The sequence below is a fragment of the Triticum aestivum genome, chromosome 7D, assembly GCF_018294505.1.
Source record: "Triticum aestivum cultivar Chinese Spring chromosome 7D, IWGSC CS RefSeq v2.1, whole genome shotgun sequence".
NCBI lineage: Eukaryota > Viridiplantae > Streptophyta > Magnoliopsida > Poales > Poaceae > Triticum > Triticum aestivum.
The window spans coordinates 426,054,657-426,063,497 of NC_057814.1; the positions used below are offsets into that span (position 1 = coordinate 426,054,657).

At 49.8% G+C, this 8,841-nt stretch overlaps 1 pseudogene; it reads right to left on the bottom strand.

The window, feature by feature from the left end:
• LOC123171143 (PLASMODESMATA CALLOSE-BINDING PROTEIN 5-like) overlaps positions 1 to 7,462 on the bottom strand; it is a 49,300-nt pseudogene extending 41,838 nt beyond the window's left edge.
• Between the last annotated feature and the right edge of the window lie 1,379 nt (positions 7,463 to 8,841).

The window sequence follows — 8,841 nt, forward strand, 5'->3', positions numbered from 1 at the left end:
AGCAGCAGCAGGAGCAGCTCATAGCAATTCATCATATAGCATCAGCAGGAGCAGCTCATAGCAATTCATCATACAGCAGCAGCAGGAGCAGCTTATAGCAACTCATCATATAGCAGCAACAGCAGCTCATAGCAATTCATCATATAGCAGCAGCAGTAGCTCATAGCAATTCATCATATAGCAGCAGCAGGAGCAGCTCATAGCAATGCATCATATAGCAGCAGCAGAAGCAGCTCATAGCAATTCATCGTATAGTGGATCAGAATGAAAATTTGGCAAAAAATCAGAGGAGATCCTCACCTTGTTGGATGAGCTCATCCTTCAACAGCACCTCAAGGCCACGGCCTGGGAGGTGGGGAGGGGGAATAAGGTGCCTTATGTCGCAGTGTGGCATCAGCCGTAGTTGTGCAGCGCCTGCCGGAGTAGTGCGTTGGACGAACCACAGTGGAGCAGCTGCTGGAGACCATGAGAATGAGGGGCGGCACCAGAGGGAGGAGCAGCCAGGGAGATTTGCCCCTACCCGCCGGCCATGTAGCCTAGCTGGACAGAGCATCGTCGAGGACCAGGCCAGATGGGACCAGTGGCGACGGCTTGCTGGAGGAACCCTAGTGCTGCAGGTAGGGGACCGAGGTAGAGGGAAAGGGGAGAGGAGATGCAAGCGGGCAGGGCAATGAACGCTTGCGTGTTTGTTTTTACTTGAGGGTGAGGTGTGACGCGGGTGTCACCAGTTGCATTTTGAGTGTAATATAGGCAGACAACAGAGTCATTTCACTATTCCCCTTCCCTTCAATTTTTAGTGAGGTTCTACCGAAACACCCCCCTCCAAAGCGAAATTAGTTAAGCCCAAGCCCATAACTCAAAAATGACTTCTTTACATCTTTTATGGCTTGTTTTGACAATAAGCCCTGAAAAGGCGGAATAGAACTGGCCCTTAACCTGCAATTCAATTGTGCGTGCAATGATGAATCACTCCTGCCTGCTATAGTGTACATTTAGGCATCATCATACATGGCATAACCCAATACATGTGCATTCCATTGTAGAATCTGGAATATGCAATGTTTATGTTAGTTCATACGTTGCACATGATGTTTAAATGCCCCTTAAATCTGGTCACTCAAGTGATGGTCTTTAAGCCTCCTTCTATGCTTCTTTTCTTGATATGTAAGATTTGCTCACACATCTGTTCAATTGCTTGTTTCCACCAGCCAGCCATACTAGGACTGTTTGCTTTGATTACTTGCTGTTCTTGACCTAACACTCTAACAGAGCTTGTCAATGATTTAAACACTAAGGGCTGCTGTAGTGGGGCCTTTTCTAACTCATAGGTGACATAAAGGTTTGGCTGTACACTAAAGTAGGCTCTCCAAGAGTACCTGGAGATCCAGTTCGAAGGTATGCCTAGTTTTTACATAGTGCACACATAGTAAATGCTCATTTCATTGTGTGCAAGTGCAAGAGATGTGGCATGTTTCATTATGTGGTGTTGTTTTGTTATAATCTCATCCTTTTGTGTTCACAGACTGGAAAGTATGCATATTTATCTTCCAAGGAGACGAGTAACTAGTTTGTGTCACCTTGCAGAGGGGGTGCAATGAAGATAAGATTGAGGATTTCCAAGTACAAGATGTTAGGAAGGAGCCTTGCAAGAGAAGTAGGAGCTGCGCTGAGCCTCTTCAACCTGTTAAGGTAAGTCACTGTATCCAACTCAACAGTTCAATTCCGTGTTTGTTTCAGGCATAGTTAATTTTCTCTTTTCAATTGCTTTATTTGTCCTCAGTTAATGAGATGCCCAAAGAATGATGCCTGATGTTGGGTACTTGTATAACTATTAGTTGACATAATTAAAGGCCTTACCATTTAATTACTCTGCTGAAGTGTGCCTGAAGCTTTGAAGTCTATTAACCAACTATTATTGAATGAGGCTCACAATCTAGTTTATACTAGGCTAATTATTGCATAGTTTTGCTTGTTGTAGTATGTTTGTATGAAATCCTCTGCTGTTCATTATGCCCTAAGACTTTAATTGAGCTACAGAATGGCCAACTGCTTGCTTACTTCTACGCAACGTGATGTCTAAATTTGTAACTTGTCTGTGTTTTGGATTGGGCCCCAACATCATGCTCCTCTGGTGAGCTAAGAGAGATTTCTGTAAGCAGGCTGCATAGACTACCTTTTTTATAATTTTTAAAATATCACCTGCTTACGCTTCATGACGTGTAACATTATTGTTAGTCCTGTTTTGCCATGTACAAAATAGTCTGTCTTGCTTGCTTCACTGTTGTAACTATATTTTTGCCCTAGTCATGTGTACTTACAGAAACATTTCAGCATGAAGTGACATCAACACAAAGATCTGCGAGCAGTGCGGCATGGCCGTTACCGAATGATTATGGGTTGGAATTGGAATGTGCTGATGTTCTCGAGCATCAACTAGAGGTGGCAAGACAACGTGTACATGATTCTGAATGTACAATCAACAAGTTGAGACTGGACATGCAGGTATTAGATGCAGGAGTCAAAAAAATGAAACAAGACACTGAGGTAACAACGAAGGAATTGGAGATTTTGCAGACTGAAATTTCTGCTATCTAAATCCGGCCAATCCTATTTTCTGAAGAGATTATAGTTCAAATGGTAAGTTATGTTGATGCGCGTCCATGATGTATGAGCTGTATTTGCCCAGTGTATGTAATTTGCTATTTGTGTATGCTTTATTATCACTGGTGCTGAACCATAATGCCCAGTGGGTATAATCGGCTGTAATTTCTTTATTGTATAGTGTAGGATTATTCTACGTTTCTATGCCCTAGTCTCTTTATTGTATAGTGTATGTTTTTTAGAGGTGATAGTATAGAGTAGGATAATTCTTTGAATATGCTATGTCGTTCAAATGGGGGCCAACTCGCCCAAACGTTGTAGTGACCATGGCCCTCCACAGGTCGTACATTCCATGGGCCATCTACGGGACGGACGATCCCTGGCCTTCTGTGGTCGTCGGATTCGTAGGCCTTCTATGGGCTGTCAGATCCGTGGGCCTTCTATCGGCTGTCGGATCCATGGGCCTTCCATGGGCCAGCGGATCCATGGGCCTTCTATGGGCCATCGGGTCAATGGGCCTTTTGTGGGCCGTCAGGTCAATGGGCCTTCTACGGGCCGTCTCATCTATGGGCCTTGTACGGGCCGTATAAGGGGTCGTAAACGGGCTAGAGTGGAAATCGTACGTTTTATGGGCTGACCATAAGGGGCGTTAAAACGGCCGTATTTGATGATGCTATGAAAATGGCCCAACAGACTAACGGGCCACAAACGGGCCGACTGTATCCACGGGCTGAATTTGGCCCACAAGCAGAAAAGGCCTGTAACGGGCCGTAAGTAAACGAATGCTGGAAATGAGCCCAAGAATAAATGGGCCCTGAGAAGGCCGAAAGATAACATGGGCTGGAAACGGCCCAACGGTATAATGGGCCGTTAATGGGTGTAAAGTGATACACTGTTCATCACGGGCCAGTTTTACCACGGGCCATTAACGGTCCGAGGGTTACTAAGATGGGCCAAAAGACGTCATGGGCCATACATGGGCCGGAAGTTAAAACGGGCTGGAATTATATTGGACGGCCCAGATGACGCTACTGGGCCTAATTCGGATAGGCCGTAAACGGGCCCTGGGTTAGCGGGCTGTAAATGGGCTATATGCGAACAGGCCGTTAACAGGCTTGCCGTGGGCCGGCCCGCCACCTTTTGACAAAGTCAAACGGGCCAGCCTTTTCACAGGAATGGGCCTCTGTTGGGCCGTGCCACGTGTCGACGTATCATAGGCGCTTTGGGTACAATGAGTGGATGACATCTGTCCCAACGGTGAGCCGACACGTGTTTCCTCCAGCCAATGATGATTTTACACATGGAAAATCCCCATTGGTCGGGGCTGTTAACGGGTTATCGGATCCAAAACCAGACCCGATAGCTTAACAGCGTTCCGTTACGGTGGATGCCACGTGTCGGTCACCCTTGACGAAAGCACTTCTGTGACGCGCGATTTATCGTCATGGAAGTGGACACTTCCGTGATGATAATTTTGGTAATGTCATGGAACACTTCTACGACAGCACAGGTATGACTATCTTGATTATGTCATAAATTTGTCATGGATGTACATGCATGACAAAAAACGCGACCTACTGTGACAAACACGTATCATCACGGAAGTGTATTTTTTTGTAGTGTTGCCCGAGGTTCGATCATCAGTATCTCCATACCTAGTTCAATCTCATTACCGGCAAGTCTCTATACTCATTCCATAATACATCATCTCGTAACTAACTCCTTAGTCACTTTGCTTGCAAGCTTCTTGTGATGTTGTATTAACGAGAGGGCCCAAAGATACCTCTCCGATACATGAAGTGACAAATCCCAATCTCGATCCATGCCAACTCAACAGACACCTTTGGAGATACTTGTAGAGCATCTTTATGATCACCCAGTTATGTTGTGATGTTTGATAGCACACAAGGTATTCCTCCAGTATCCGGGAGTTGTATGATCTTATGGTCGAAGGAATATGTATTTGACATTAAGAAAGCAGTAGCAATAAACTGAACGATCATATGCTAAGCTAACGGATGGGTCTTGTCCATCACATCATTCTCCTAATGATGTGATCCCGTTATCAAATGACAACTCATGTCAATGGTCAGGAAACCTTAACCATCTTTTGATAAATGAGCTAGTCTAGTAGGCATACTAGGGACTTGGTATTTGCTTATGTATTCACACATGTATTTAAGTTTCCAATCAATACAATTCTAGCATGAATAATAAACCTTTATCATGATTAAGGAAATATAATAATAACCACTTTATTATTGCCTCTAGGGCATATTTCCAACACCTACCAGGTCTCGTAACCATCCCACGCTGCCATCCCGACAAAAAGTTTAGAACGTCATCCACCACTGGTTGCCATTCCGAGCGAGTGAGCTGCTTGATTAAGAGATGCATGCCAAGATATTTGCACGGAAAAGCATCCATGCGCCATGGCAGAGCACCCGCGACTCTCTCCATGCCTGTCTCATTGGAGAGTATCATAATGGCAGAAGACTTGGCGAAGTTGACTTGCAATCCTGAAACGGTGCCAAACATTTGCAAAGCTATTCTGGTAAAGCTCAGGTCAGCAGTGGTATGTCTGATGAAAAGGTGACATCATCCATGTAGATCAACAATCGCTGGTAAGGAGAGCAACCTGGCATGACACTGATCGCTCCCCACTCTTGCACTTTAACTACCATAGTTGTAAGTGAGTCCATTGCAATAACAAAGAGAAAGAGGGAGACCGGATCTCCTTGGCGCAACCCCTTGGCATGTCTAAACTTCTTCCTCGGACAACCATTCACTAGAACTCGTGAGCTTGCAGTTGACAGGAGGATCGCTAGTCGAGAACACCAGTGCTCAGAAAACTCTTTTGCCCGAAGCACCTCAAGCAAGAACGACCATGAGAGAGATTCAAAAGCACGGGAAATGTCAATTTTCACCATCACTCCTTTAGCTTTTCTCCTATGTAGATTCCTGGCCACTTGTCGTACGAGCATGAAGTTATCATGTATGTTTCTGCCTCGAATGTATGCTGATTGATTGATACTGACAAGCTCACCCATCCATGGGCAAAGTCTCGAAGCCATCAGTTTAGCCTTAATCTTCGGAATGCTATGTAAGAGACTGATCGGCCGAAAGTCTCCAATCCGGCACGCATCTGGTTTTTTGGAATGAGATAGCCTGATTCAATCCTCTCCCATTTCCTAGCTGGAATTTGTGAATCACAGCCATGATATCTCCTTTAATCGTATTCCAAGCCCTATGAAAGAACAGGCCAATAAATTCGTCCAGTCTCGGCGCCCGCTCAGCCGGCATGCTCTTGATGACAGAGTAGTCCTCCTCCTTCGTGTAGATTGCATCCAGCTCCTGAAGGTCCAGCAGAGCTATGCCCAGGAAATCTAGATTAATCGAGTGCTCTCTCGCCTGATACGTGCCCAAAAGCTCCTTGTAAGCATTATAGAATGCCTCTTATTTGCCACTTTGCTCGGTAATGACCACATCTCCATGGTGCAGCGCCGGTATAAAGTTCCTCAGCTTTCTGCCATTGGCCACTAGGTGAAACATTTTAGTGTTGGCATCTCCGTCAGCAAGCCATCTAATATGCGACCTTTGTCTTGCAGTCGTACGCTCGAGTGAAGCCAGGCCCAATGAAGTCATCTTGAGGGTATTACGCAGCCAACGCTCACCGCGAAAAGGGCTCGGTGATCCATCGCACTGTCCAGCTGCAGAATTATCCAATTTGCCATCGCAATCTGAAGCTTGACATTGCCAACCTTTCTTTGTCCCCATACCGCGAGATCAGGAACCGTTTTACGAAGTAGAATATCCAATCTAAGAAAGGGGTCTATGATACTGGAATCACAAGTCCAAGCCTCCTTCACAGCCTCATCAATCCTTCAAGCTTAGTCTAGAATAACTCAAAGTGAAACCGTCTATGAGGGTGTAGGTGATCCTCCAGCGCAAGGTGAAGTGGGCAGTGGTCCGACGTGGCCGTTGTCATTGTCAAAACTGGTGGATCTCGCATAGGGGGTCCCGAGTTGTGGATCTAGGATCGATGCGGAACGAGGGAAGATGAACACGGTGTTTACCTAGGTTTGGGCCCTCTCTAAGAGGTAAAACCCTATGTCCTGCTTGATTGTATTTGATGGGTATAGTATGTTACAGAGTCGATCTACCTCGAGACCAGGCGAGCTAAACCCTAGGTTGATGGGGTGTTGGATGTTGCTCTGGCCCTAAAGACTAAAACCCTTTGGTTTATATAGACACCAGTAGGGTGAGGGTTACATGCGATCGGTTACAACAAAGAAAAGATCATGCTAAATCTTGACTTGGAGGGCACACCACGGCTCCGAAGATCTCATGTCCGGTCATGGGTCCACGGCCTAGTTCGGCTCCACAGTAGCCCACCAATCCGGCCCGATATAGCACGCGTTCAGGTTGGGAAGGCATCATCGTGCATGGTGCCGACTGTCGGGGGCGAAGGGGGTGGCCGCCCTGTGCCTGGTGCCAGAGGAGGAGGCGGTGGGATATCGCCCCTCATGATGCGCTAGGTGATGGCGCACTGCTGGAGCGTGTGCATGAAGGACCTCGCGCCGCTGTGGTGCTTGTAGGGAGTGTCGTGCATCTGCTCAAAGCTCATGGCGGGTTGCCACACGGTCTTGCCGATTCGCTGACGCCGGTCGCCGGCCGGCTCGGCTGGAGGCGCCTACTCGGCGGCACCGACGAAGCGGTTGTCATAGCGGGGAGCTGGCTGCTCACCCTTACATTTGTTGCCGAGGTGGTTGTTCTGCTGGTGGCTGCTCTCGCCAGCCGGCTTGGGAGGCGGTGCCGGCAACGCCTTGTCGGCATCGTCCAACATGACTTGAATCTTCATGGTGGCGGCGGTCGTGGTTTATTGGTCCGCCATGGCCATGAGCGCAGCCATGGTGGTCGGCTCGGAGCATAGAAGCTTGTGCTTGAGCAGGGTGCCGTCTTGGCAACCGCTCACGAAGTACTAGATGGTGTGGACCTCATGGACCCCCTCGCAGCTGTTCCGGAGTTCGGTCCAGCGTGCGAGGTATTGGCGGCCGGTCTCCTCCGGCCCCTGAACGCACATGGCGAGCTGGCGGGGCCGACCGAGCCGCTTGTAGGTATCGGTGAACTTGCGCACGAAGGCCTGCTCGAAGTCGAGCCAGGAGTTGATGCTGCCAGCCGGCAGGCTGTTCAGGCACGTACGGGCTGAGCCCTGGAGCTTGAGCGGGGCATAGCGCACGGTCAGACGCCAGTTGCCACCCGTGATTCCGATGGCGGTGGTGTAGTCGGTGAGCCAGTCCTTCGGCTTGGCGGTCCCGTTGTACTTAGGGGTGTCGCGGTGGAGCGTGAACCCCTCGGTGAAGCACTCGTCCCGGATGCGTGGGCCAAAACAGGCCGAGCCGACGGCGTCATCCTCCTCCAGCTCAAGGGACAACGTGCTGCTCGATACGATGCCGAGCGTCTTTGGTGTCAACGTCACGCGGGCCCAGCTGGCTGGCGACTGGACCTCGGGGAGCCGGACCGGCCGAAACCGGACGGGCACGGTGACTGGATGGCAGGGGTAGATCTCGTCGGAGCTGTCTCGTTGCCCAGGTTGTTGTCGGTCGTCATGATGCGGCCGCGTCGGGTTCAGCCACTCCAGGTTCAGCCGCTCCAGGTTCTCCCGGACTGGGCCTCATTGGGGCGCGGGGAAGACGCCTGCTGGGTGTCTCGGGGATCGAGGTCTTTGGTGCAGCGCGAGCCGGATGCCGCATGAGCGTTGAGGCGCTTTTGTTGCGCGTTCGCAGCGGCGAGAAGCTTGCAGATGTGCTGCTGCCGCTGCTGCAGCTCCTCGCCCTGCAGGAACTCCAGGCCCTCAGTGGTTGCCTCTGCGGCGCACATGTTCTTGATGGGGTGTTATAGATGGGCTGAGTCACGCCCAGTGTGCGAGCAATGGCGCCGCCACGGGTCCGCACTTCGGGGACCCGGCTGGGCTCGGCCGCGGCCGACGTGAAGATGTACGGGGCATTGCACTCCCGCTGGGCGGACTCCAGCCGGCGCTGCGTAGCAGCAAGCGCACATGCTCCTCATTGAGCCGGGCTCGGGCCTGGGTGGTGTCGACGTCGGTGGTGATGGGGATGCTGAGGTTCTGCAGCGTCGTGCCCTGCAGGTTGGCCATGTTGGTGCGAGCCGCTGGTCGAGGAGGATGTGGAGCCGGTGGTAAGCACCTCCACACGGGTGCAGAGATCCGCCAGATCGTTG